Below are 27,696 nucleotides of genomic sequence, written 5' to 3'. Positions count from 1 at the left end.
CTCTACTTTGAATTAAAGACAAGAACAAGCCTATGATCAGAAAAGGTGAGATTTTTTTGCCTTACACTGGTGAGGTTGACTGGTCTATTTCTTGGTTTTGAGGTGTATCCTCTGTGCATGTGAAAAGTGACTTTTCACCTTCATGCTTAAACATGGACTTCACTGTCCCCTCTAATTTCTAAATGTGTGAGAGGAAGCATGAGGGAGAGAGAGAGAGAGAGAGAGAGGTGGGAAAAGGAACTGGGTGCCTTCTCTAAACAAGCTCCTAAACTATTTTCCCGTCTCCATACAATCTATTAACAGAGAGCAGGGATAATGATGGTGGTAATTCAGAGCAGTTATTGGAAGGTTGTGCTCCACTGAGGCGCTGAACCTCTATGGAAGAAGTCACTATGTAGCTTTTGGACTTGAAAAATGGTGAGTGTTCTAGGTCATGCTTGTTGAGTGAGTTTCACATTAGCTTCTGGTGGAGAGTGCAGCTGCAAAATGTGGAGCTCCAGAGAGGCACCAGGCCTGCGTGGAACCTAAGAACCTAAGAAGAGCCCTGCTGGATCAGGCCAAGGGCCCATCTAGTCCAGCTCCCTGTATTTCACAGTCACTCTACCAGATGCCTCTGGGAGCACACGAGACAACTAGATCCCTGTCTCCTGATTCCCCCTCTCCTGCCTCTGGCATTTGGAGGTCCCTTCCTTCAAAGCCTGGAGATGATGCCTCCCCATCATGGCTTGTCACCCGCTCACTCAACAAAGCTGGTCCACCTCCCACCTCTGCAGTAGGAAGAGAAAGCTTGTAGAACGGATTGTGTGAAGGGATCTCAAGAAACGCTCAGGCAAGGCTAGCAATAAAGACTTAGACAAGGGAGGATCTGCAACGTGGGCTTGAGGTCACGCTTGACAAAGGCGAGAAAGGGTTAGCAAGGTGAGTTGGAACGGAGAGGCATATGCTGTCTTTACAGCAGGAATGGCTCCGCACTAATGGCCCGGTGAGTGGAGATGATGACCTACGAAGATAGGATGAGGGACCCCAAAACACCCTCCCCAAAAAAGCCTTCATAGACTACATTTGTGCACCTTTTGGGGAAACTGATCTGTTTTGTTAAATGATTGAGGATCCCTTGCATATTGATTGCAATTGATGGAGAGACGCTGACCTACAATAACTCTCCCATTGAGTTGTCCCTGCCTTGATCTATGCATAACAGCAAGGGAAAGTGTGAGCCAGATGGCATAGCTATCCCTTTGCTACAGTTGTTTACTTCCGCCTTTTCTACCATTGAATCCAGAAGGGCCGACGTAGTCTTGCACCCAGGATTTGATCCAATCCAGACCTGCTCAGCCCCAGCAGACGTGGGTCCTTACTTTGTCTGCCCTTGAATCATTGGCAGTATGCGAACACAATGCCCGATCCCCCAGCACTTTGGGCAGAATGGCTCCAAAGCGCTAGTCGGTTATGCGAGACACTCCCTGCCACCCCACACCCACACCCCACACAGAGAGGCCTGCACAACGTATAAGAGGGACTCCAGCCGCAATGGATCTCAGGCCCCAAGCTGTAGTAGGCTGACTCGAATCCTATTAAATTATAAATATTTTTGCTTGATGAAAGCGAGAGCTTTCTAGTCAACAAGGGAGTGTTAATATTAAAAGGAGGGAGGGAGGGGAGAAAGGACCCAGCAACCGGCGCACGGGAAAGAAAGGGGGAAAAAAAGGCCAGCACACACAACCCTATCAAGCTCCAAATTGCAGCTGCTAGAGTGATTAACAACGGGCATCGTTCTTCAGCAGCCAAACATGCTGATGCAGCGAAAACAAATGTTTGTGTACGACCGAGGCAGGGATGGTGACGGATTAGTGAGAGTTGGCCTTGAGAAGCAATGCAATTCGGCCCTAAATAAATCATAAATCGAGGGCTGGCTCGCCCCAAAGCATACCGATGCCAAGGTGGAGGTTTCCGAAGCCGGTGGGTGGGAAATATATATCTGCTAGGGATAAAGGAGGAGGAGGAGGAGGAGGAGGAGGAGAGAGGCAAGGGAGAACCAGAGTGAGACCATTTAACCCTGAGGGTTCACAAACAAAGATCCTATCATAGGCATCCTTCAGTCTCAAGAGACTATGATAACGTGCCCTGTTTGGAGGACTTGGAACAGCGTCTAGTGTTTTGACACTGTATGCGAAGCTGGGGTGTCCTCTCCAGGGCACGAAGCCTGGGTAAAATAATATGGAGGATAGGCTGTTACCCAACTAGCAAATCTCCCCTCTCCACGTCCCTGAAATAGTCCAATGGAAAGGCAAGAGCCAATACAACTGGTTTCAGCGATGTCGCAGGAGTTGACAGAATGACACGAACTGCCTCCGGGACTCTGGCTCCGGAAGATCCTATAGCAGTGATTGAAACTTGAAGGATAGGGGAAGAATGTAAAGAAAACTGGCTTACGCTGAACCAGATTATTGGGGTATCTATTCCAAAGCTGGCCATTCTGAATGTCCGTCAAAACTCCAAGGGCTGGAAGAATTCTTTCCTAACCCTACCTGGAGGTCCCTGGTGTTCTTTGATGGTCTCCCATTCAAGTACAAACCTGGCTCGGCTTCAGGTTTCAGAAAATCACTCTGGAGGAAAGGATCCATTCTGGGCAACTTAGGAAGCTTAAAGGAAGGCCAACTGTATTCTTCACAGACACAGTTTCTTCTTGTGGAGTATATTCATCGTCGTTTAGTCGTGTCTGACTCTTTGTGACCCCATGGACCGGAGCACGCCAGGCCGTCCTGGCAATGGTGCGGCTAAAAAATATTGTAAATAAATAAATAAATAAATAAATAAGTTCTGTCAAGTATGGACACTACACTCATTGTGACTCATTACTCCATTCTTGTTAGCACCAAAGACGAAGATAAAAGCATTCTTGCGCAAGAGTTTCAGAGGTTAATTTACGTACACCATTTAGGGTTGCTTAATATTCCTGTAGTGATGTATGGAAATGAGAGGTGGACCATAAAGAAGGCTGACTACCGAAGAATGGATGCTTTTGAATTGTGGTGCTGGAGGAGACTCTTGAGAGTCCCCTGGACTGCAAGGAGAACAAGCCTATCCATTCTAAAGGAAATCAACTCTCACTAATCCGTCACCATCCCTGCTGAGTGCTCCCTGGAAGGACAGATCCTGAAGCTGAGGCTCCAATACTTTGGCCATCTCATGAGAAGACTCCCTGGAAAAGACTCTGATGTTGGGAAGTGTGAAGGCAAGAGGAGAAGAGGATGACAGAGGATGAGATGGTTGGACAGTGTCATCGAAGCGACCAACATGAATTTGACCCAACTCTGGGAGGCAGTGGAAGACAGGACGGCCTGGCGTGCTCTGGTCCATGGGGTCACAAAGAGTCAGACACGACTAAACGACGATGAATATACTCCACAAGAAGAAACTGCGAGAACCAATCGTCTTGCCGTTTTTTTGCCCCGAGAGGCAACCGTCTTGCGAGGCACCACTGTATTTCTATCTCCCTGCGGAAGCTGCTGTTTTATAGTTTTGGGATTTCCTCTCTGAGCTCAGTTCTCCTGGGAAGCTGATCTTCCCTGGGGCTTTTGTGCTGGATTCCTGACGGCTGCCATCTCGTCACAAGGGGTGGTGGCAACCTGAGGAGAGCCTTTTTCCCCTCCCCACCTTGGCCTGTCCGTAAGGCACAGCTCCAGCCTCCATACGGCACGAAAAGCTGAAACGTGAACAGTTCAGTCAACGGAATGTCTGCAAAATTAATGAGGCCCTTCGCCTCCGACACCTGATAATTACATCTTTCAATTAAATGAACTCTCTCGCTGTCCGGGATCTTATAAATTAACTCGGAGCTATACGTCTCCTGGAGGCTGCCGAGGCTTCGGCAAGCTGGGAAATGGCAGGCTGGCAGCTTCTTCAAGGAAGAGCAGCAAAGCCTAGTGGGCAGATTGATTCAGGGGCTCGGAGACACCATCCAAGAACCTGGCAAAACAGAGGAAAATAAAATAATATAAGGAAAATAATACATATATATATATCAAGCCATGTGGAACATTCTTAGCCCTCCAGTTTGTATTGCTTGGAAGAAGCATCTCCTTTTAACTATTTCATGAATTATGCTATTTCCTCTATTGTGAATATTTATTTATTATTTTTATATTAGTCACATTCATATCCGTCCAGTAAGCTCACGGTGGCAGACATGGATCTTTCCATCTTTTGTGTTCAGTCCAGGCTCAGCCAGTGGATTTCATGGCTGAGCAAGGATTTGAACCCATGACTCCTAACCGCCACACCACAATGGCTCACTGCAAATGCCTCCCTCGCTGGTATGGTTTCCTCCCATTGAGTTGCTCCCAGATCCTTGCCGTCTATTAGAGGCAAGCCTACTCATGAAGGGACTGGTGGTTGAATTTATTTTTTATTTCCTTCCACCCCCATAGTGCATTTAGATGACTTTGGGATGGTTTCACCTCAGCGCTTGCTTTCAATATCATTTACTCAATTGCATTTCCATCTCCCGGCTTACGATGTTTTGAGCTTTTTTTGTGTGTTTTTCAACTCATATTGTGAGCCACAATGAGTCCTGTGTTAGCGGAAAGATATAAAAGAAAGGCAGGCAGGCAGGCAGGACAGATGGATGGATGGATGGACGGACGGATGGAAGGAAGGAAGGAAGGAAGGAAGGAAGGAAGGAGGGAGGGAGGGAGGGAGGGAGGGAGGAAGGAAGGAAGGAAGGAGGGAGGGAGGGAGGGAGGGAGGAAGGAAGGAAGGAAGGAAGGAAGGAAGGAAGGAAGGAAGGAAGGAAGGAAGGAGGGAGGGAGGGAGGGAGGGAGGGAGGAAGGAAGATGGGCAGACAGACTAGGAAGAAAACACCAACTAAATGATTAAACCCTGACTTACTGAAAGAGGGAGAGAATTTTCACAAAATCGCCATTGTCATCATCGTAATTGTCGCCGTCATCATCATCTTAGAATTGCATTGCTGGAAGGGTCTCCATGGATCTCTGAGTCCAGCCCCCGCCAAGGAGGCACTGTAGGGAATCAAACTCCCAACCTCAGCCTCTGTAGACCAATGCCTAACCCACTGAGCTATCAAAAAAATCTATTAAACCAAAAAACAAACAAGCAAACAAAACTTTTGACACCTCGCCCTGCAAACAGTGTCCAACTGAGTCTGCAAGACCTGTTGCTCCTTTGTGGTGGTGGTCCTCCCAAACCACCTTCCCAAAAAATCACAGCAAGCCAGAGTCATTGTCCGCCGTTCCCAAACCGCCCTGCCAGATGTGAAAGGAATAGGAAGCAAAGGGGGTGGGGGAAGGCGAGGAGAGAAGCCGGTCCCAGTCTTGAGACACCCGCCAGCCTGCTATTTCAATTAAGACAATTAGCTGTGACCAAGAGCCGCTGCAGAGCTCCAATTAAACCAGCACCAAGTCTAACATGATCGGCCGTGTCAGGGAGCAGGTTGGAACAAGCTATCTTGACAACATGCATCGGCTAGATTAAAGCTTTTCTTAAAAAAAAAACACCAGCCCTGACGCCCTTGCCCTGTTGACTCGTCTACCGCCTATTTCCAACACAGTCACTTTCCAGCAATAATGTTTCCAATTTCTCATTAATTTGCCCTCATGTCAGGAGTTTCAAAGTGGGAAGGGTGAGAGCTGTGGGGAGGCATAGCTTCCTAGCCTTTTATTACTCACTGACGGGTCAACAATACCTTCCAGTTGTACCCTCTTCCTGGGGGGGGGGGAATCTCAGTGACCCTTTGGCTTGCTCTGTTTGGGTCCAAGTGATGTTTTGGCCCCCACATGGTCAACCACAAAGACTGCAAATTGGTGGGTAGATCAGAGCCTTGACACTACCATTTTCCCCTTGGCTTTGCTGATCAGAGAGAGTGTCTGTGTGATGTCCATAGGATGTGCACTAGACTCCTTTCCCCTAAACTCAGATTTTTTAAAACCTGAACTCCTTCCTTCCCATCTGGAATATCAATGATTCAAAGGATGTTGACATGTTTTTCAAAAACGGGCTGCGGAGAAGAGATTGAGCCTCCTAAGAGACTTCCCTTCCGAAGTTCCAGGTGTAAATCTTGGCTGGCCAACAGTGACCATCCAAGACAGGCAAGAGAGGAAACCTGGGTCATCATCAGCTTTCACCAAGGATGAGGATCAACCGGGCATTACATATAACCAATGGCATATTGTCAAATGGATTCTGACTTACAGAGACCTTTGCCAGGGCTTCCTGAGTATAGAAGACTCAAAAGTGGTTCATCCGTTCTTTCTTCTGGGTGGTGGTGATGGCAAACCTAAGTTTAGTGTGTGACAAAAACAGAGTGGAATGACCCAGGAAACGTTGCTCAAAAAATATTGCACAACAAAACCAGCTGAATGCAAGCAGGTCCTAGAAAGAGTAACAATGCCCATTTGAACTGTTTGGGGTTGAGGATACAGAAAAGAGCTTCCAGGCTCTGGATTAAGAGTAGCGGGTGGACTCCCATGCTTTCATTTGCCCAGGTGAGAACGGTTGGTAGAAGCCCCTTACTCTCCTCTTATTGAATACATTCCAGAGTAGAATTAATTATGGGTTGTCCAATGGATTTCAACTTACAGGATCTCTTCCTTGGGCTTCCTGGGTTGAGATTTACTCAGGGGGAGCTCACCGGTCCCTTCTTCTTCCAAGTGAGGCCATGGTGGGACTCTGCAGCTTGCCCACCACTAGACAGCTTGGTTCTTCTCCTCTAAAACAGAGGGGCAACTGAATTTCCAAAGCCTGGGTGTGTATTCAAGGACTCCTGGTTTGCCAGTTGGAAAGGGTGCAAGGGCCTGTGTGGAGGTGCCCACTTGGGGACTTTTAGTGCATTCAGACATCTGATATGGGGAGCACATATGGATAGAAAGAGATCAATGCCAACCCAAGTGAGGACCTTCTGAATATTTTGGACTTCACATGGCAGGAACCCCAACCCGCAAAACCCACCTTCTAGTCCAAACCACCTGCGAAAAGAGAGAAGCCTTCACCACTCAACATGCTGGCCAGACTTTCTGGGAGTTGTGGTCCAAGAATATCTGGGGACCAAAGATTGAGAAGCACTGCCTTAGAGCAAGCTCTTGGTTGTGACCATCATACGGAAAGTATTCCCTGAGCTAGACCTTTGAGGTCTTTCATCTGAGTGTGTATATGTCTGTGTGTGTCCATGCATGTAAGCCAGGCAGTTACATATTCCATTCTGAGCCCGAGCCATAGATGATGATTTATATTAGGGCATGAGGTTCTCCAAGTGACAAATCAGTAGACACGTCTGAAATTATTTTTAAATGAAACTGGCCCTCTGTGGTCCTTTCCTTTGTCTCAACAGAGTTTAATAGCCACTACAATATTAAGGTGGTGAGCAAGACAGGGAGGTCTCCCCAAAGGTCCTCAGAAATGGCAAGAACAGAATAATATCAATTAATAGTCTCCATGGGAAGACTGGCCTGGTGTTAATGCTCAGTAAGATTCTTGGAAATTCTTAGTTTTTTAAGGAGCCACACTGCTGTTTTTCATAAAGAAGGGACGAAGAGAACATGACTCCATCATGAAGCTCAGGGCTGGTCAAAGGCCACAGGAAAGGGATATTGTCCACTTACATATGGATCTGGAATGTTGGGTGGGGTTTATGGGCCTTGTAGTGTGCAATATATGGAAACACTAGGTTGCTCATTGCTGGATATGCCATTTGCTCCACTAGGACCAAATACGAGTCGTGGAATTCTTTCCTCACATTCTGAGTAGAGAGCCTAATGGAATTTACTTCACTCTTTCCCTCTCTTCCTTTCTGTTTTTATTTTAAACAGACACAATTTGCACTTCCTGGGCTGACACACGGACATAAAAGCCAACATCCTTCAGTTTTGCTCTTCTCTGAATACTGTCGTAGAGTTCTTAGATCAAAATCCATGGAAATGTTGAGATGAATAACATATACATAATGCTCAAACCCAATGCGAATCCTCATGATTTTTTATTGTTTTCCCGTCTACCGAGACAGGAAAACAACGAAAAAGGCTTCTGAAAGAAGACATGGGAAACAGGTACAAAAGGAAATGTACTGATCTTTCTGTTCTACTTTTGAGCAGGCTGTTGACAGTCTGGAAGAAGGGTGAGCGGGGGGTTCTACAGATGTGGGACCACCATCAGAAGATCCATCCGAACTTCCTTTCCTCATGGTCAGGAATGGATGTCTGTGCTGGGTCTTTCTTTACAACTGATCTAAACATTTTGGAAGGTTTGTATGGATGCTGGTTACTCTTGAAGCAGCTTGGACCTGAACCATTGTGGGTCAAAACCATCACATTGAACTCAACCCCATGAGCTAGTTGGTAAGAAGTGGCGTTGATGCAGAATTCACCGGATACGATCTGAATGTTATGATGACTTAAGAGCTGCAAGGAAAGCTAAGGTTCATGGAGGTCCTTAGCCAAGATAGCTAAATGGAACCTCTAGTTTCAGATCTAAGTCTGTCTTTGAGGACCAGCAGTGCGGGTTGTGAAAGCAGAGGAGAGCTATGACCTTCATGGCTTCCCAGAGTCATTGGAGCTCCCGAAATATTTTTCGACGACAGTCCCCAGGAGCCTAAAGCCATGGTGAGGAATGGTGGGACATGTAGTCTCAAAATCCTCTGGATAGCTTCAAGCAGGCCAGCCCGGACCAGATGAACGATCAGCGTCATATTCCAAGATTCCTGTTGCGATCTTATCATCATAATGTACTGTCAAGTCCATTCTGACTCCTGGTGAGCCTTTTCCAGGTCGAGAGTCCTCAGAAGTGTTTTCCCCTTCCCTTCTTCTGGGACTCTGCAGCTTGCCCAAGGCTCCCCAGGCTGGATATTCTCTCAGGAGGCCCCGTGGGGGGATTTGAATCCTCTGGCTCCGAATCCAGAGACCTACGCTGCTGAGCTACCCAGCCAGCTAAAACAGAATTTCAGCTGGATTCAAGGTGAGGGATAGCTGTGAAAGATGCTTCTTTGTGCTTCTTTAAAATAAAAAATTAAACAAGTCGGGGCTTTGCATGATGGGGAAATGAATCACCCCTCAGCAAGCCCACCCCAGACTCCTCTTAGTATCTTATCTTTTTTTTCTCTCCCGCCCCAATCCTCCATCTGAGTCCTTTTTTTCTATACATAGACACACATCCCTCAGGAAGCGAGTTAATTATTTCCTGACTGCCCCTGGTGTAAACTTGTCTTGCGCATTCCCCCTGCTGGCTCTCTCTCCATACACTGGCTTGATTTTCTGCAGGGGAAAAAAATAGGTGAGAGAGATTTCTCTCTCTCTCTCTGTGTGTTAATGCTTTGAATGGCTATTCCTTTAATTTCTAGATTTAGTTTCTTTGCCACTTCATCCGCACTTCAGCTGAGAATAGAAACAGCTCTTGACTTTATCGAAAGGATTGTCAATTAATTCTTCTGTAATTGTCCACCTAGTCACCCCCCCACCCCCTGCAGCTCAGCTAAGCTGCATCTCTTTCCTCCTGCATCTCCGTTTCTCCCCTCCTTCATTACACCCCTGCTAACTTTGCAAAAGGTGATTTGGAGGGGAAAAATGAGGAGGAAAAGAATACCCACCGTACAAAACTCCGGAGACAGACTTTACTCCTCATTAGCAGCAGCCTTCAAGGGCCGGCCCTGCCGTTGGGCAGAAAACTCAGGAAACATGAGTTTCAGGCATCACAAAATACATGAAAATGTTGGTTACTTACATACTAGTCATGGGAAAAGGAGGTACATATATCTCCCCCCCCCATATGAGGTGCTAAAATACCTTGACCAGGAGATGTGAGGTCTTTTTTTGGGAGGTGGGGTTTGGTAGACCCTGCAGATGTGTGTTCTAGAACAATGATTCCCCACCTTTGGTCCTCAGATGTTCTTGGACTAAAACTCCCAAAAGTCTTGACTACCAGCTGTCCTGGTCAGGATTTCTGGGAATTGTAGTCCAAAAACATCTGGGGACCAAGGTGGGAAACCACCGACCTAGATCAAACCAAGCTGGAACTTAACCTAGAAGTAAATGTGATTAACTTGAGCCCACCACGAGCAGACGAAACTCCCTGGAAAAAATAAGAAACCTGGGGAAAATGGAAGGCAACAGGAAATGAAGAAGACCAAATGTGAGATTGCTTGATGCAATATATGAAACCACAGTATCTCTCAGTTTGCAAAAGCTCTGCAGAGCAGTTGAGGTCAGTCATTCATAGGGTCACCATAAGGCAGAATTGACTTGATGGCACACAACTCAACAACAACAACAACAACAACAACAACAACAACAACAACAACAACAACAACAACAACAACAACAACAGATATTGTCCATTGGGAAAAACACAACAATGGCAATCTTTCTCATCACAACAGCTGTATGCCCTAGGTTTCTGGATCATTTGTTCAGTTCCTCCCCCAAGTGATGAGGAACCCAAGAAGCAAACAGCTAATGCTCGGGGAAACAAAACAACGACGACAAAAGAGCACAGCGTTGTGTTCCTGAGGGGCATGCAGAAGCTGGTAAAAGCCCAGCCAGAATCCCGCTCCCTTCTCCCATCTCCTTTCTCAGGAGCAAATAAACAGAGGCATTAATTAGGAACTCGTTCACCTTGTAACTGAGCCGGCTCTGCACATCATGCAGCGACGTCCAGAGCACTTTGCGGGGAGCTGTTTCAAGAGGAAGCCCCCATGAACCTTCTTGTCACTCCACCTGGCGTGGAGATGGCCTCTCGTTTCCTCAGAAGCCCTCCCTGCCTTCAGCTCCTGCTCCCATCCTGGAAAACCCATCGGTTTCAATTAAGGGCTCGTTAACAAGCGGCAATGGGTGGGAAACTCAGAGCAGAGCATGAACCCCCCCCCCCCGGAGCCTGACTCCTGTCGGGAGTAAGAAAAAGGCGACGGGGCCCTGCTGTGACCTCCATTTAGCAAGACTCACTTACTGTTGCGAAGGCCTGTGTGTCTCGCACAAATTAGTTTCGAAACCCCCAGCTGTTTCAAGGTAGGATTCTTGCTGAGGCAACCATCCTGGCTGGGTCACCGAATGTGTCTTTTCATCTTCGACTCTGCGGTGTTCAGATGCTGTCACTCAGCGTAGGTGCGAGGCAAAACACCGCAGACTAACACCCTTGTGCCTTTTCTTTGTGTTAGTGATTGGGATGAGGGCGGGGGGAGGGATCCTGATTTTGTGGGGGAGATAAATCAATGCTGGGCTAGATTCTGAACTTCCCTGTGGAGTTACCGAGGCTGTCCTTCTTTGGGCACTTATTGAGAAGGCAAAGTTCTCTGAGAAGGACAATCATGCTAGGAAAGGTCGAAGGCAACAGGAAATGAGGAAGACCAAGTGCGACACGGACAGACTCCCTCAAGGAAGCCACAAGAACCGAGCAGGGCTGTTGAGGACAGGGCATTTTGGAAATCACTCATTCATCGGGTGTCCATAAGTGGGAGGCAAGTTAGCAGCAATAACAAACATTATCTCCCCACCCTATGCTCACTTCTTAGCTAAAACCAGGGGAAAGCTTCCTGAAAACCACACTTCTAACTTCAAAGCATTAAGACTGCAAAACACGTAAGACTGCTAATGTGGGAAAATGAAAAAATCAGTAACTTCAAAGGTGACCCTCTTAGTTTGTACATATTAACATCTTTACTTTCTCTGCAGTAATTCCTTAAACTCCATAAGTTGCCTCTACCGACCAAGGTACTGAGCGCTTAAATAAGTTCAGGACCTTGGATAGCTCTTCAGTAATAATGACCTCGAGTTGCAAGAAACCAGATTTAGGTTGAATATCAGGAAAAACTTCTCAACTGTTAGAGCAGTACGACAATGGAACCATGACCACGGGAGGTGGTGAGGACTCCCGCAGTGGAGGTGTTCAGTTGAACAGCCATTTGTCAGATCTGCTTTGATCTGGATTCCTGTCTTGAGCAGGGGGTTGGACTCGATGGCCTTATAAGCCCTTTCTACTTCCATTTTTTAATGATTCCATGATTCTATGGTTAAAAGCCAGAGGGAATTTCCAGAGTCCACAAATACTGAATCTCAGGCTTCCACTGGGCAGGGAGAAGGTAGCCTATGTTTCATGACACCTATGAAAACTCCACAACTCTTAACTGTGCCACTTTATGCTTATGCTGACTTCTTAACAGCACAAATGTCACACCTTGTGCTATAACTGGGTAGTTTTCCTGCACAAATTTTGTAAAGCATGCGTAAAGTTCAGGCTGAAACCCGATGCGGATTATCATCCCCATGAAAATCAGGGTTATTTAACTTCCCCTGGTTTTGACCCTCCTGGTCCAGAAGGTGCTACGTCCTAAATCCCAAATGAAGCCTCTCTTTGGACAGTGCAGAGGGGTGTAACAACTGATCGGTCCTTTTTGAGCAACCCTCAGGTCCTAACTGCTCAAACACAGGAGATAACGGAGAAGTAAACCACGACATGTTTTTTCCCCTCCCTCCCTTGCAGGATGGCTCGATCTGAACACTTTTTGCAGCTCAAGGAGGACTCTAGCTTGGATTCCCTGGCTTCCGGGCTTGCCCTCTACCTCCTGCCCCCCCAAAATAGCTTTCAACCTGGAGCAGCATTGAACGGAGGAGGAAAAAAAATGAGTGGAAATGCATTTCAGTGCCCTGCTTTTTCTACCCACGTACTCTCTTTCTTGCTTTCTGAAAGAAGACCACCTAGGAAATTATCGGTGACCTTTATTGAACAGGGTGGCTTTTTAAAAGGACGGTCTTTCTCATCCCCGCTTCCTTGCCACACACCGGTTTTAGTTCTGCCAGCAGCACCACTTAAGCTTCCTCTTCCCCTCCACCAGCATCGCCGCCTCCCTCTCCCCCTCATTCAGCTTATATTCCTGGAACTCAAGTGCGTGGGTCTCATTATGTGCTATTTATCCCCTCCGTGTTCTGCAACATACAGTCCTGCATGCCAGCATCAGAGGGAACCAGGTACATGGGCCGGTCCTGCCCACCCCGTTGTTCTTTGCCCTTTAAAACGAATGCAGACGCATTTGCTTTGCACTTGAAAAAAGTATGTCTGGAGAGATGTGAGACCAAAATGCAAATCAAATAAACAGGAAAGCAGGGGAGAGCAAACCTATTTCTAGGCTTCCAGAATAGTCATGATTTGTTGTTGCTGTTGCTGTTATTATCCGCTGTCAAGTCACCTCCAACTTCCAGTGACTCTGTGAATAGCAGTCTTGAAAATATCCTGCCCTCAACAGCCCTTCTCAGCCCTTGGAGACTCAAGCCGGTGGGTTCCTTTAGAGACTCAGTCCATCTCATATTGGGTCTTCCTCTTTTCCTGCTGCCTTCCACTTTTGCTAGCATTATTGTCTTGTCCAGAGAATCCTGCCTCCTCATGATGTGCCAAAGTAGGACAGTCTCAGTCTCATTTTTCTTTATCTCCAGAGATAGTTCAGGCTTGATTTGATCGAGGACTCACTTGTTTATCTTTCCAGCAGTCCATGGTATCTGCAAAAGTTTCCTCCAGCACCAGATTCTGAAGGAATCATTTCCCCTCCACCAGATTGCTTAATTGTCCAGCTTTCACACCCATACATGATGATCGGGAATACAAGAGTACGGATGATCTTGGCCTTTTTCTCCAGTGACTCATCCTCACACTTAGTGATTTATTTTCTAGTTCCTTCATGGCTGTCCTTACTATTTTCAGTCTGGAAACGCCTTTGAAACATAGCTGCCTGTTTTTAGAAGGGTTTTAAACACCAAGGATGTGAAAATCCTTCCATTTCAATTTTGTTCAGTCTCTCCAAAACCCCATCCCTGTTTGCTTTGTTTTGGATTGGGTTGTGATACTTTGGGCCAAAATTTTACTGGGATTTCCTTCTGGAGGAAGCAAAATTGAGTAAATCATGGCAACACACGGACACTTCTAAACAAGCTGCTGTTGGCATTTCTGGTCACTCACCCTGTGACCAGGGGTTCACGAACTGCAATTTACTGCATAGACTTAACAGAATTTCACTAAATGCTGGATTAAACATCCTGTAAGATTCTGGCTTTGGTGTCTTCTTCTCACATAGACTTATCTCTGTGTATTTTCCTGTTTTTAAAGAACGTTTAGAATTTTTCAGATTTTTTAAAAAAATAATTTCTCCTAAGATTTACATCTCTGTGGTCATTTTGATGTGGCTTTGCCCATAGACTAAGCTATATGGGTTCTTTCCCCCAGTCGTCTGTGCGGGAGCCATGATATTTTAAATGCATGTATTTCTTTTAAATACATACATTTAAAATGTATGTATTTTTTACCCCACCTTTCCTCTAAAAAAGGACCCGAGGTGGTCTGCATCATTCAAAACACAATATTAAAAGCCAAAGTGAGTAAATTATTTGAATATTTTTAAATAATCCAATACCCATTACATTTAAAATGTTAATGTTAGATATTGAAGCATGTGCATCTTCTACACCTACGCAGATTTAAATTGGAGGATCCCTGAGGCATGTTGTGTTTCTCCTCCCAATGAGTAGCAGGCCACCCCAGTTTGAAAAAAAAAAGTAAATTTTCCCATCTCTGAAATGGCGGCCCTTTATTTCATTGGAACTATGAGGATATCAAGAAATGGCCGTACCAACAAGATGACACGTGGACTCTCAACATCAGCACAGCAGAACTATAACCACTAGCTAATATCCTTTTGGCTTTAGTTATCTCTTAAAAGGTTCTTATTCAGATCCTTAGCATTTTCCAGCAATATTATGTTTTTCCAGATTGGAAAAACAGGGACTGACCAAAGAGACCCCTCACCTCCAGAATGAACATCTCAAGAAGGTTAAGAAAGACCTCTACCCATCGATAATTTTTTCCAATATGGGATGTTGCTGGATGTGATAGCTTTGGGGAAGAGCAGAGAGACAGAGAGAGAGAGTTAAATCACATCATTTCATTAACGAGTGGCGTGCCTGAAAAAATTAGCCAAGGTGCTGCTGGAAGCACCTCAGGGGAGGGGGAGTCCACCCCCTTCCCTCCTCCCAGCAGCAGAGGGCAAGCCCTGCCTTGGTACCCTGCCCCTAACCTCCTCCAAACTCTAATTGCCTGCTCGTGCCACATTAATGGGAAGTGCATGTTCGGGTGGCAAGGATTCATCGTAGCAAAACAGCTTGCACCATCGTGCTCAGAAGATGAATTACGATGCCGACACCGGCGCGTCTCTCACAAGCTGTCCCCTCGTATATTGAGCCCCGACCTACGCCAAGAGGGAGCGTGGAGGAGGCAGATGGCAGCTTGGCATCATGATTAAAGCCCTGGATATCTGTTTTAATGAATCGCCCACCCAGCAGATTAAATATTGCAATAGTCAGTCCCGGTACACAACGCCGGTAATCTCAGCCTTATTTACTGCATGCGTGAGAAGCTGTGTCTTCTCCTCAAGCGCTCAGTGTGTCAGCCTGGGCAGAAATACAGCTCTGGCACATGAAGAGGGGGATGGAGAAAAGTGTCTTTCGAATGGATCTTAAGCCACTGGAAGGGAGAGAGTCTTGCAGATCATGGAGTGTTTAGGAAATGATCTGTAATGGAGCCTGATGGCCCCAAGAGGCTTAGGGCAGTGAATCTGCTTTGAAGGAGCTATCCATTGTGCTGAAACCTACCTCAAAGATTCAGGACCTTGGACAGTTACTTTTAAAGACTGGACTGAAATCTGGAATGGATTCTCTATCCCACTGACTTTGGAGCCACCAGCTTCTTCTAATTTCATGAAACTCTTGTCTTGGGAGGGCAGGACCGTTTAGAATCTCTTGAGTCCATTGGACAAGAAAAAAAATCACAGTCCATACAGTGCCATCTTGCAAGGCACAGACATCCTAAGGGATTTTGCTGGCTGAGACCTCTCCCATGGTGTTTTTCTTGCCTTCTGTGCCACTTAAATCAAAGTGTGTGGCACTGAAATCCAGGAAAGACATTTCGACTCGCAAGGCAAAAAACCCTGTAAGCCATCATTCACCCTCCCTGTCAACGAGGGGAGATAGGAAAGCACTTTTCAAATCCTTGAAAGGTAGTCATAAAGAGGAGGGCGCAGGAGCTGTTCTTGATCATCCCAGAGTGCAGGGCACATAATAATGGATTCAAGCTATAGGAAGCTAGATTTAGGCTGGATATCAGGAAAAAGCCTTAGCTGTTAGAGCAGTATGACAATGGAACTAATGACCTTGGGAGGTGGTGAGTACTCCAACGCTGGAGGCATTCAAGAGAAAATTGGACCACCATCCATCAGATCTGGTTTGATTTGGATTCCTGCCTTGAGCAGGGGGTTGGACCCGATGGCCTTAGAGGCCTCTTCCGTCTCCATTGTTCTATGATTCTATGAGGACAGAATAAAAGTGAAAGACTACCATATTTTCTGTGTATACAATGCCCCCATGTATAAGACACCCCCCACTTTTCTAACTCAAAAGTAAGAAATCTAAGTGGGACTTTGCAAGTGTAAGGGGAAAGGGATCAAAGCACTGCAGGATCACTTTGATCCCTGCTTTCCCTTCCACTTATTTTTGTTCTCTCCTCAGCTTATATCCATGTATAAAACGACCCTCAATTTTTATGCTAAAGATTTTAGACAAAATATAGTCTTATACATGGAAAAATACAGTACATTCTGTCCTTTCATGTTACTCTTAATCTGCAACTGAGACCACTGTCTCTTTCTGTGTTACGATAGGGCCAGCCCTGAGACATTGTTGAAGATCATTTGAGCCAGAGAAAGCTGTTTCCTCCTTTAATATCTCGGGTCACTGCTCTAATCACCCATGCCTTAGCCATGGCATTGGCTGAACCAATAGCACTTGAGCACACCTTGGTATCAAAACGTACATTTGGTGTGCAGAAGGCATAAAGGGTGAGGTTTCCCTTCCTGTCATTTCTAATTAAGTAGCTAATAAGGAGGGCCTTTTCTGCCTGAAACCACGCAGACCTGCTGGGAGTCAGAGGAGAAAATATTGGACCAAACCACTAATGGTCTTGCCATCTCTAAGGTGGCTTCTGTGCTCCAGGCATGCCATATATATTGTTTATTAAACAATCTCTACGCTGGCTTTCAGCACATCTTCCAGGCAGTTCCAGCCTTTCAGACAAAGACACAACAGTGAAGGGAAATGCCATCCTGAAGCAAAGGCCAAGGCATCAATTATGAAAACAACACAGACGAGTTAAACAAAGAAGTTAAAATCCTGGCAGGAAACAACGATCTTTTCCTGCCTGTGAAATGGTAATAGTGGGAGGGCCAGATCAATAGGCCTAGGGAGGTTTTTTTTTAAAGGTGCCTAAGGGTGAGACCGATTCGTAGTTGACCCTCAGCGAGCGACTCAGATGGGGCAAGAGTAGGAAGAACGGTGGCCCAGGTGTCTGGGTCTTAGGATGCAAGCTGTAAATCTCAGGGAGCTGATAACGCTTCTCTAGATATCATAGCAGGCAGAACAGCCTTGGAGGATGGGAAGATACCGTTTGATTTGTATGTGGGCATTTAGATTAGATTAGATAAGGCATCCTTCAGTCTCGAGAGACTATGGTCATGTGCTCTGTATGGAGGACTTGGAACAGCATCTAGTGTGGCTGAGAAGGCCAATTCGAGAGTGAGAATCCCTTCCACATTGAAGACAAATCCAATCTGCCCCCTGTCCAGCTCCCTGATTTGGCTGGTTTCGCGACTGCCTCTTTGCCTCGGCCTGCTGGACAAGGGTCTCTTCAAATTGGGAGATGCCATCCTGTACTGCCTGCCTCCAGGCTGAACGGTCAGATGTCAGGTTTTCCCATCTGTTGAGGTCTATTCCTAAGGCCTTCAGATCCCGCTTGCAGATATCCTTGTATCACAGCTGTGGTCTCCCTCTGGGGCGATTTCCCTGCACTCATTCTCCATACAGGGTGGGCATTTACAAATACCACAATTCCCCATTCTTGGAGTTCTACCTGCCTTGGAGGCCCCTTAGAAATTTTCGATGTGGTTCGCCTGGGAGAATGGCCTAGATTGGCAGGCCTTAAGGCCTAGCTAGGCCTAAGCTCCACTCAAGCTTCCTGTTCCTGCCCCAGTGCAAGCTGGGAGCTTTCTTTCTGAATAGGGTTTGGGTGGAGCTAGGCCTGGTTAAGCCTCAAAGCCTCCTAATTTAGGCCTTTCCATCAGCTGAGCCACCTTTAAGTATTTGTAAGGTGCCTATAAAGTAGGTAGAACTCCTAGCATGGAGTATTTCTAGTCCAGAATAGCCACAAAATCTTATCCGTGTTCTCTGCAATTGTCCAAGGGAGCACTCTGGCATTCTCATCAGACCACAAAGCCCATCATTCTCTATGTGATATTGAGCTGCTAGTTCAGAGCAGTGGAGACACACATTACGTCTAGCCACAGCATGATTTGAAACACCAAAATACCTACACGGGATTCTTTCCCAATGCATTGCTCTCTGAAGTTGCACTATCCATGTTAACATTGAACCCCTGACGTTAATCACCTCACTGCAGAAGGATGACATTAGTCCTTTTCGTCTTCCAGCTTGGCCAACACCCTTGGACTTTCTGGTGAAGGTCCATGCACGCCGTGGCGATTTTTAATTCGGCCGCCCCAGGGTGTTGAACTTTTGTCCGTCTGGGTAATAATATCCCGTTGCTAAAATGTAATTTATGCCTTCGTCATTTGCATTATCGAGCAGCTGTTATCCTCTCTAACTGCCTGCCTGCCATATTGCTTGGATAATAATATCTAATCCATATTAATTATAAATACACAAATTGTCTCCAAAATCAGGCACGGATCGGGAGCCACGCAGACCTCCGAGTGCCAGGAAATGTTAAAATCAACCCTGACACTTAAGCTTCCTGCCGATGTGTCATGATTAGCCAAAAAATTAAATAGAAAAAAAATGGGGGAAAAAGTTTGAGAGGTAAAGAGAGGAAGAATTATGGGTAAGAAAAAGACTGGGTGTTGTAAGTGAAGGAGGGCGATGGAGTGTTAATAGCCTCTAGCTGCTTCTCCTGCCCTCCGGCTATCACTTCCTCGCATTTCTTACAAGCTACACTGGGCAAGATTAACACCGAGATGGAAGGTCCCTTGAGGGAAATCAGCTGGATTTCATTTCCGACAGGAGAGGCAGTCCTTAACCGAGCCGAGGCTGGCCACTTTGATTTTCTCTGAATGCGCTCCGGGTTTTGGACAGAACCTGAGAGCAGCTCTGTAATGTTCAGAAAACTTTTTTTTTGCCTGAGGGAAGGGTTTAACCCTTTGGGCAGTGCCTGGAAACTTCAGACTAAACCCGGAGCGGATCCATCACTTCTCTGGAAGAAGTTAATAGGATATGAAGTGCCTTAGGGAGCAATGTGGTGCAAAAAGGGGGGATGATGTTTTGTTTGCTGAACAAACTGCATCTGAATGATCCGGAAGGGCCGTTTGGAAAACCTAGGCTGTATAGACACTGAGTTATTGCCATGGATGGCTCCCCCACCTCCCACTTCACCCCACCCTTGTATATACGACAGAACTGTGTCTGATTTAATCCTGATTGAAAAGTGGCTTGGGAACTGTAGCTCTTTATACTCCTTGCTCTTAGCCTTAAATATCGTCTTTTAATGATATTATTAACCACCATTCTATACTCCTTGTTTTCAACTTTAAATATTGCCTTTTAATGTTGTAAACTGTCTTGGGTCCTTTTCAAGGAGAAAGGCGGAGTAATTTTTTAAGATAATTAATGAAATAAATAAATAATATGTATGATTGCATTCTAGTAGAACGTTCTGAGCACAAGAGCACACATTCCGAGATTTGACTGCTGTCATGATGGCTGGAGTGGTATCGGACTGATGTAACGGGTGCAGGCGACCTTTTAGAAATATGTGGCAAATCTTGGAAGGAAGGGAGGGAGGGAGGGAGGAAAGAACTAGAGCCAGGAAGGAAGGAAGGAAGGAAGGAAGGAAGGAAGGAAGGAAGGAAGGAAGGAAGGAAGGAAGGAAGGAAGGAAGGAAGGAAGGAAGGAAAAAGAGAGGGGGAGAGGACAAGGAAGGGAGGGAGGGAGGGAGGGAGGGAGGGAGGGAGGAAGGAAGGAAGGAAGGAAGGAAGGAAGGAAGGAAAAAGAGAGGGGGGAGAGGACAAGGAAGGAAGGGAGGGAGGGAGGGAGGAAGGAAGGAAGGAAGGAAGGAAGGAGCGAGCTGATGATGGATAAAAGGAAGGAAGGAAGGAGCTGATGATGGATAGAAGGAAGGAAGGAGCTGATGATGGATAAAAGGAAGGAAGGAAGGAAGGAGCTGATGATGGATAAAAGGAAGGAAGGAAGGAAGGAGCTGATGATGGATAAAAGGAAGGAAGGAAGGAAGGAGCTGATGATGGATAAAAGGAAGGAAGGAAGGAAGGAAGGAAGGAAGGAAGGAAGGAAGGAAGGAAGGAAGGAAGGAAGGAAGGAGCGAGCTGATGATGGATAAAAGGAAGGAAGGAAGGAGCTGATGATGGATAGAAGGAAGGAAGGAGCTGATGATGGATAAAAGGAAGGAAGGAAGGAAGGAGCTGATGATGGATAAAAGGAAGGAAGGAAGGAAGGAGCTGATGATGGATAAAAGGAAGGAAGGAAGGAAGGAGCTGATGATGGATAAAAGGAAGGAAGGAAGGAAGGAAGGAAGGAAGGAAGGAAGGAAGGAAGGAAGGAAGGAAGGAAGGAAGGAAGGAAAAGCTTCTATCACCATTGTGATCTCATTTTGCACCTCTGAAAATAGTGATGACATGAATGATAGAGAGAACGAAAGTGAGAAAGATTCACATCACCTTTTATTATTATTATTATTATTATTATTATTATTATTATTATTATTATTATTATTATTATTATTATTATTATTATTATTATTATTATTATTATTATTATTATTATTATTATTATTACCCCCACTCCTTTCATTTTAGCTCAGAGGTGTTGCAGACTCCAGAACATCCCCGGCGGCATCTTTCATCTCTCTCCTTGCCTCCAAGATTTCCCCACTTGGTCTCCTCGCCTGCCTTCCTTCAGGGACTGGAGCTTGGGCAGGTAAGGAAGAACGCCCGGGGATGCATCCTGTACTGCCAGTCCTTTCCTTCTCCAGCCGCACCTGGGAGACTGGGACTGGTATGAAACCCACCCACCTGTCTCCAGCAGGGGGAGGCAGCTCCTCGATCTTGTGGCCTCTCAAGGCTCGTTTTTTTCTTCCTCCTTGCCTTCCCCCCCTTTTTTATTCATTTACAGCTGGTTCTTTCCCTGGGTTTTTGTTTGCATTATTAGTTTTCTTTCTTCCTTCCCTACTTTTTTTTTTGCTTTGTTATGAAGCGATGTGTTCGTAGGTGACCCTCACCTGCTAGCTACAGAGAAGATTAGATTAAAAATGCTTCGGGGAGGTTTGGACGAACGTGCAATCCACTTACAGAGGAGAGGGAAAACAATGAAAACTGGGACATCGGCGTCCCTGCCTGTGTTTGTGGGGAGGCTATATTTACACACAGCTTCTTCTAAATTTTGGGTACATCTAGAGCTGAGAAAGCTTGGATATGAACAAGTACTTCCCACAGGTGCAGAACAGTAAGATAAATAATGCACAGTCTGAGATGGCTGTTGTCAGAAGCGTTGTCGTCATTATCATCATCCTCCACACCATCATTACCATCTTAGAAATGCAGAGCCGGAAGGGACTCTACGGATCATGTCCAGCCCCTGTCAAGGAGGGGAATCAAACTCCCAACTTCTGCCTCCCCAGCCAGAGACTTAAACATTGATCTATCCAGTAGTTCACCTGCCATGGGGCAAGATGGGATATTGTTGAATCCGTGGGTGTTGTTGGATTTGACCAGACCAACCCAAGCAACCTTCTTCTGCCTCTCCAGATGCACTGAGAGAAGTAATGGTCTTCATATTTTTTTTTTCAAAGGTTGCGGGGTGTTTCAGAGGTACATGAAACCATGTACGGGTCTACAAACATGAATGGTTCACACGAATGCAACTGGAAAAATAAGTAAATAACCAGAAAGGTCTTGATCCAAAGGAGAAAGTTGAGTGAATTAGCACAAGGACACAAATATATATATATTTACTGTCTGGGAAAGGTGCTGAAAAAGTGCACGGATTTAAGGGCAGGAAGAGAAACACTGAGTCTTATGAGCTGGCATGAAACTAGGACGGAGGAAGATGCAGGTTGGGTTTGTAGGAAAACAAGGAAATGAAAACGATGAGATGCTCCCTTCCTTCATTAGGGAAAGGAGCCAAGGAACATACCCATGAGAAGACCCGAGTCCAGACTGAGAGCAATAGGCCACTCTTGAGTAAACAGAAAGAGTAAGGGGGTCATGGGTAGCACCATGTCTTGGAAGCCTTTGTTCTCAAGTTGGGTGCATAGGAAACTGCTCACGCATGCCGTCAAGGTCAGGGACCCCTGGGAAATAGTCATAAGCCAGGAGCAGCACCTACCCACCCCAAGTTAAGGGTGGTATCAAATCATAGAATCATAGAACAATTGAGTTAGAAGGGGAATACAAGGCCATCAAGTCCAACCCCTTGCTCAAGGCAGGAATGCAAATCAAAGCAGACCTGCCAGGTGGTTGTCTAAATTTCTCTTGAAAGCCTCCAGTGTTGGAGCGCTTGCCACCTTATTGGTTCCGTTTTCGTACTGCTCTAACAGTTAAGACTTTTTTTCTTGATATTCAGCTTAAATCTGGCTTCTTCTCGCTTGATCGTCACAACTGTGTTGGGTAGACCAGCGGTTCCTAACTTTGGGTAACCCAAATGTTCCTGGACTGCAACTCTCCGAAATCTTCACCACTGCCAGTGCTGTCCGGGCTGTCTCAGAGTTGTAGTCCAAGGTTAGCCAAGGATGGGCACTATTGGCGTAGACCTGTTGACAGATCTAACTTGTAGCTGCCTGTTCAATCTTAACATTGCTTTCTAAGTCAACCCAGTTGCCTTTTCTATGAGGAAGTCGCATTTTTGGATGGCAATTCCCTACTGTCTGATCATCGTTGGGTGCCCAAAATTCCCACCACTAGGCAGATACGCTGATGCTGTTCCAGAAAGCATTTGCCATGGGTTATAACAGAGAACTTGAGAAGCAGGAATGTACTGGGTGAAGGAGCCTGGCAGAAAGACAGTGGGACGTTTGTGTCCTGCAGCTTGAATTCAACGGAGTATTTGGGTGGGGGGAAGCAGAGGAATTTACTTTTTTTTTTACTGCAACGTCTCCATGCCAGTATTGCCCATGCACATTGGGGGTCCCCCCCCAAGTCTGCTGTAGAGCGTCCCGTTTGGGCCTGGCTCCGAGGCATCCCGGCTGAACCTCAATAAGTTACATTTTTGGGACCTCAAGTGTAACTTTTGTGATCTGGGGAACCCCTCGACAGGGCAGCTTAACGAAAGAGGAGGGAATCTGTCCACTGCTGCCTTTGGCGGGCCTGACCGCGTGGCAAGCGTTTCATCTGGGTAGCTAATTAATCTCAGATTAATTCACACAAAGCAGGATTCGTAAAGCAAAAGACCAGCTGGCTCTAAATCGCCTCCCCCAGTCTGCCAGTTGTGTGACCCAGCCTCTCTATACGTGTGTAACAAGAAGGGGAAGCTTGTCTGTTGCCATGTAACCATCTGTGGTCGTGTTGTTCCGATCGGAACGCGACAGGAATACAAACCTTCTCCTCGGAAAGCAACCCCCAACTTTCCATCTCCATTGAGACACCCCATTGAGTTCCGCCGTTAGACCCATCCTTGAGCCATCCATCCGTTCTGGGTGCGGTGTCGCCCTTCACACAAGGGCCTCTCCGGGGGTGTGTGTGTGCACGAACGCCAACCCTGTGCTCGGATCGGAGGCCCATCCGGTAGCTGAAACCCCCAACTGTTAATTAAAAATAAACTGACACTTTGCATTAAGGGTAGCTTTAATAACCATTTATAAATGTTGCATTAAACATTCATGCCCTGTTATCAACCCTAGCTATGAGCGTACAGCGCCGTGCAAGCGTTATGAATGTTTTATAGATGTGGTGGAAATAGGAAAACGTAAAGGGGAAAAGAGAGAGAGAGATTCTCCTGAACAGGTATTTTTTTTTCCATGGGTCTATTTGTCTTCCCTGGCCCACATTTTTAGCACCTGAGAGAAGAGCTGGAAATAGAAGTTTCTTGCGCCTAAATTTAGATGCAAAGGGAGCACATGCTCATACATGTGAAGGCATGCCAAATCTCAGTCCCAGCCTAGTGAGACTCTTGGCAAATTCTGGAAGTAATGCTAGGCTAAGAAATGTTTTTGGATCGCATTTGAGCTTAAAATGGGGTGAGTGACCCCCGCCAAGTGGGTTTGGTGCCATAGTGAATGGCCTCAGACCCTGATGGAAGCTCCATTGGACCTTGAAAAAAGGTTAATAATAAGGGTCAGTAATTCCAGAACTAGAGATGGGCGCGAACCAAAGGAGGCAGAGATGGCCGCTGCTAGGCAACACAATCAAGCATTCCTTGCTGGGAGCCATAAGAATGGGAGTGGATGATAGCGCAGACTACATTTCCCAAGGTGCTGTATGCTGCCCAAGCAGCTCCACTTCCTGACTCTTTGCTGCTTGGAATGCTGGGATTAGAAGTCCCGCTGGGTGGATTCCCAGCGTCCTTGTGGAGCGTTATGGGTGACCAAGTAAGAGCTTGTGTATTGTATGCTGCAGAGTGGCAGGCAACACTGCGAGGGCCACCTTAAACAGCCCAGTGGACCGGATGTGGGGAATCGAAAAGCCAACCTCTGGCTCCATATGAACTGGTTTGAAACCATCTGAATTGGTTTGAAACCATCATCACCACCTTCATCTTAGAACTGCAGAACTGGAAGGGACCCAATGGATCATCTATTCCAGTCCCTCTCAAGGGAATCAAACTCCCAAACTCTGGCTATGCAGCCAGATGCCTAAACCACGGAAAAATTCAGCCACATACTACAACTGTTTAGCAACCCAATCAAGGCATCACCCAGCCGAGAACTAGAAAGAATTCCTTCCCCCATCGCTCTTTGCATTTTCAGACAAACACAAAGTTGTGGCAGGAGTGCGCATGCGTTGTCCACCCAGGGCTTCCGAGGGGTGTTGCCGGCTGTGATATGGAAATGATGTCTGGGTAATTTTGCTTTCCTAAATGAACTTGACTCTACGGCTGGTGTCAGGTTTTTCTAAGTGCCTTAAACCAAGAGAGACTAATTAGGAATGCATTAAATATTAAAGCTTTCTGACACCGGGGCATCGCCGATGACAGAAGAAAAGAAATCCTGTAACCTAATCTGCACCCAACAGGAGTAATTTATGTTCCCTTCTTTTAACAAAAGAAAATCCAATTATGTGGCTTGCCGGAGAAAAAAAATGTATTTAAGGGAAAAGCTAATTTTAAGCATGTGTATACCCGCACACACGGAAACACACTCCCAAAAACACAGATGCTGGCAGGGTAGATTTTGGTCCCTCGGCAGTTCAATGACTTGTTGATTACTTCCTTTTTATAACCAAACATAGGCTGGGAAAATGGGAAGAGGCTGGTGGGGCCGCTAAAATGTTTCCAAGCCAACGTTTGATGTGGCTTCAGAAGGAGGTTGGCTTTGTTCCCCGTGGGGGGCATTGGAGCAAGGCTGTGGGGCTTGGGTCACTTTGGTGGTGTGTGTGTTTGGGAGGGGGTGACATGCATCAGAGCATCACATGGAAGACTCAAACGGCGAGCAACTGCTGGAGGATGCATCATCTTCTTGCTTCTTGCTTTGCCGATCAAAGATGTTCAAAAAGTCTTGTATTGATCCTTTAGGACAGTAGTCCCCAACCTTGGGCCTCCAGATATTCTTGGCCTACAACTCCCAGAAGCCTTCACCACCACTTGTGCTGGCTAGGATTTCTGGGAGTTGAAGTCCAAGAACATCTGGCAGCCCAAGGTTGGGGACCACTGCTTTAGGACATTGGTTGTCCAGATGTTCTTGGACTGCAACTCCAAGAAACTCTAGCCAGCACAGGAGTTTTAGTCCAAGAACATCTGGGGACCCTAGGTTGGGAACCACTCCTGTAGGAAGTAAATATGGACTCCACCCTGAGGGAGGCCCATAAATCTTTTACAAGAGGCAGGGCCTTTTTTGGGGTGGCTCCAATTTTATGGAACCAGCTTCTGAAGGAGTTCCATCTAGGCCCCTTCCTGTGGGCATTTAGGAAGCAATTAAAGACATTGCTTTTCAGGGAGGCTTTCTACACCTACCCCAGCTGACCGCCTCTCTTCCCTCCCTGCATTTTTTCTTTCCCCTCCTCTTCTTCCCTCCCTTCTTTTCCTCCCTCTGCTCTGGGGTTAGTTGGCGCCATCTGGTTTTTTAAAGTGTTATTGCTGTTGTTTAATGTCTCTATTCTTATTTTTGTTTTCTATTTTACGTGTTGGAGCTCACCCAGAGCAAGTGCTGCGATGCAAATAGGAGTGGGATTCAAAGTGAATAAATGAATAAATAAAATGAATATGTATGCAACTCTCAAGCCTGTGGACAGCCCATGTAGCATAATGGCAGAATCTTGGTGTAGGCCTCAGAAGCCCTGGGTTCAAATCCCTGGCTCAGCCAAGGAGACCCTGGCACTAGTAAAACACTTTTTAAATATTCCACCTACCTCCATTGATTTAACTGGAAGCAACTGTGAGCCCCATTCATAGGAAAAAAAGGAGACAGAAATCAAATAGTTGAGAGATGGGGACTCTGATTCCATAGGTGTAGTTAATCCATTCTGGACTTTAGCCTGAAGTTTACAAGAGGTCTCCAAGATGCTCAACCTGGACCCCCACAATAGGTGAAGCTCAGCTGTTCCAACTGTGTTCCATTCTTCCTCCCCTTAGATTCGCCCAACCTGGGGTCAACCAGGTGTTGTTGGACTGCAACTCCCAGAAACCACAGCCAGCACAACTAGCGGCGAAGGCTTCTGGGAGGTGCAGTCCAAGAACACCTAGATGACCTAACATTGAGAACCACTGCCTTAGGTCACGCTATAACTTCCAGCATTCAATATATAGTAGAACTGAATATCTAAAAGTTGCTACCTTAGCTAACTCTTGGGTTGGAGTTAGACCCCTGCCTACATCTTGCCCAACAACAACAGCTTGGCCCCTTGTGGATGATGGGAGAGAAGGCACAGCAGCCAAAAGATGGGTGAGGCCAAGGGGGGGCAGCCTGCTCTACTTCCTTCATCTCTCTTGCCCCAGATCTCTGACATGTCTCCCCTCCTCGGAAGGTTGGAGGTCCAGCAGAAGGAGAACACAACATGATCCCATATCTCCAGGCTTTGCTAGCAGGGCAACAGTGTGATGGGGAGGGCTGCACCCACAGTTGTGAAGCTGTAGCAAAGAAGATAACACAATCATCTTAGAACCACAGAGATGGTCTAAGATTATTGTACCCACTGAACTATCCAGCCAGTTGAATTACTGAACCCCAATTTGAATGTTTCACATCATCATCATCATCGTCAACAACGGCATCATCAGAACTGCAAAGCCAGAAGGGACCCTATAGAATCATTGGGGTCCGGCATTTCATGGCCGAAAGAACTGGATGCGCCACCAATTACTCTGCAGATTGAATCAAATCATTTGACAAAAGCAGATACAACCTGGTCTTAGTAATAATAATTTTAGAACAACACTGCTGGAAGGGACCGTCTGGATCATCATCCTCTGTCAAGGAGGCAGAGTGGGGAATCGAACT

This window comes from Pogona vitticeps, chromosome ZW-PAR (assembly GCF_051106095.1).
Source record: "Pogona vitticeps strain Pit_001003342236 chromosome ZW-PAR, PviZW2.1, whole genome shotgun sequence".
NCBI lineage: Eukaryota > Metazoa > Chordata > Lepidosauria > Squamata > Agamidae > Pogona > Pogona vitticeps.
Note: the sequence above shows the minus strand (reverse complement) of the source record.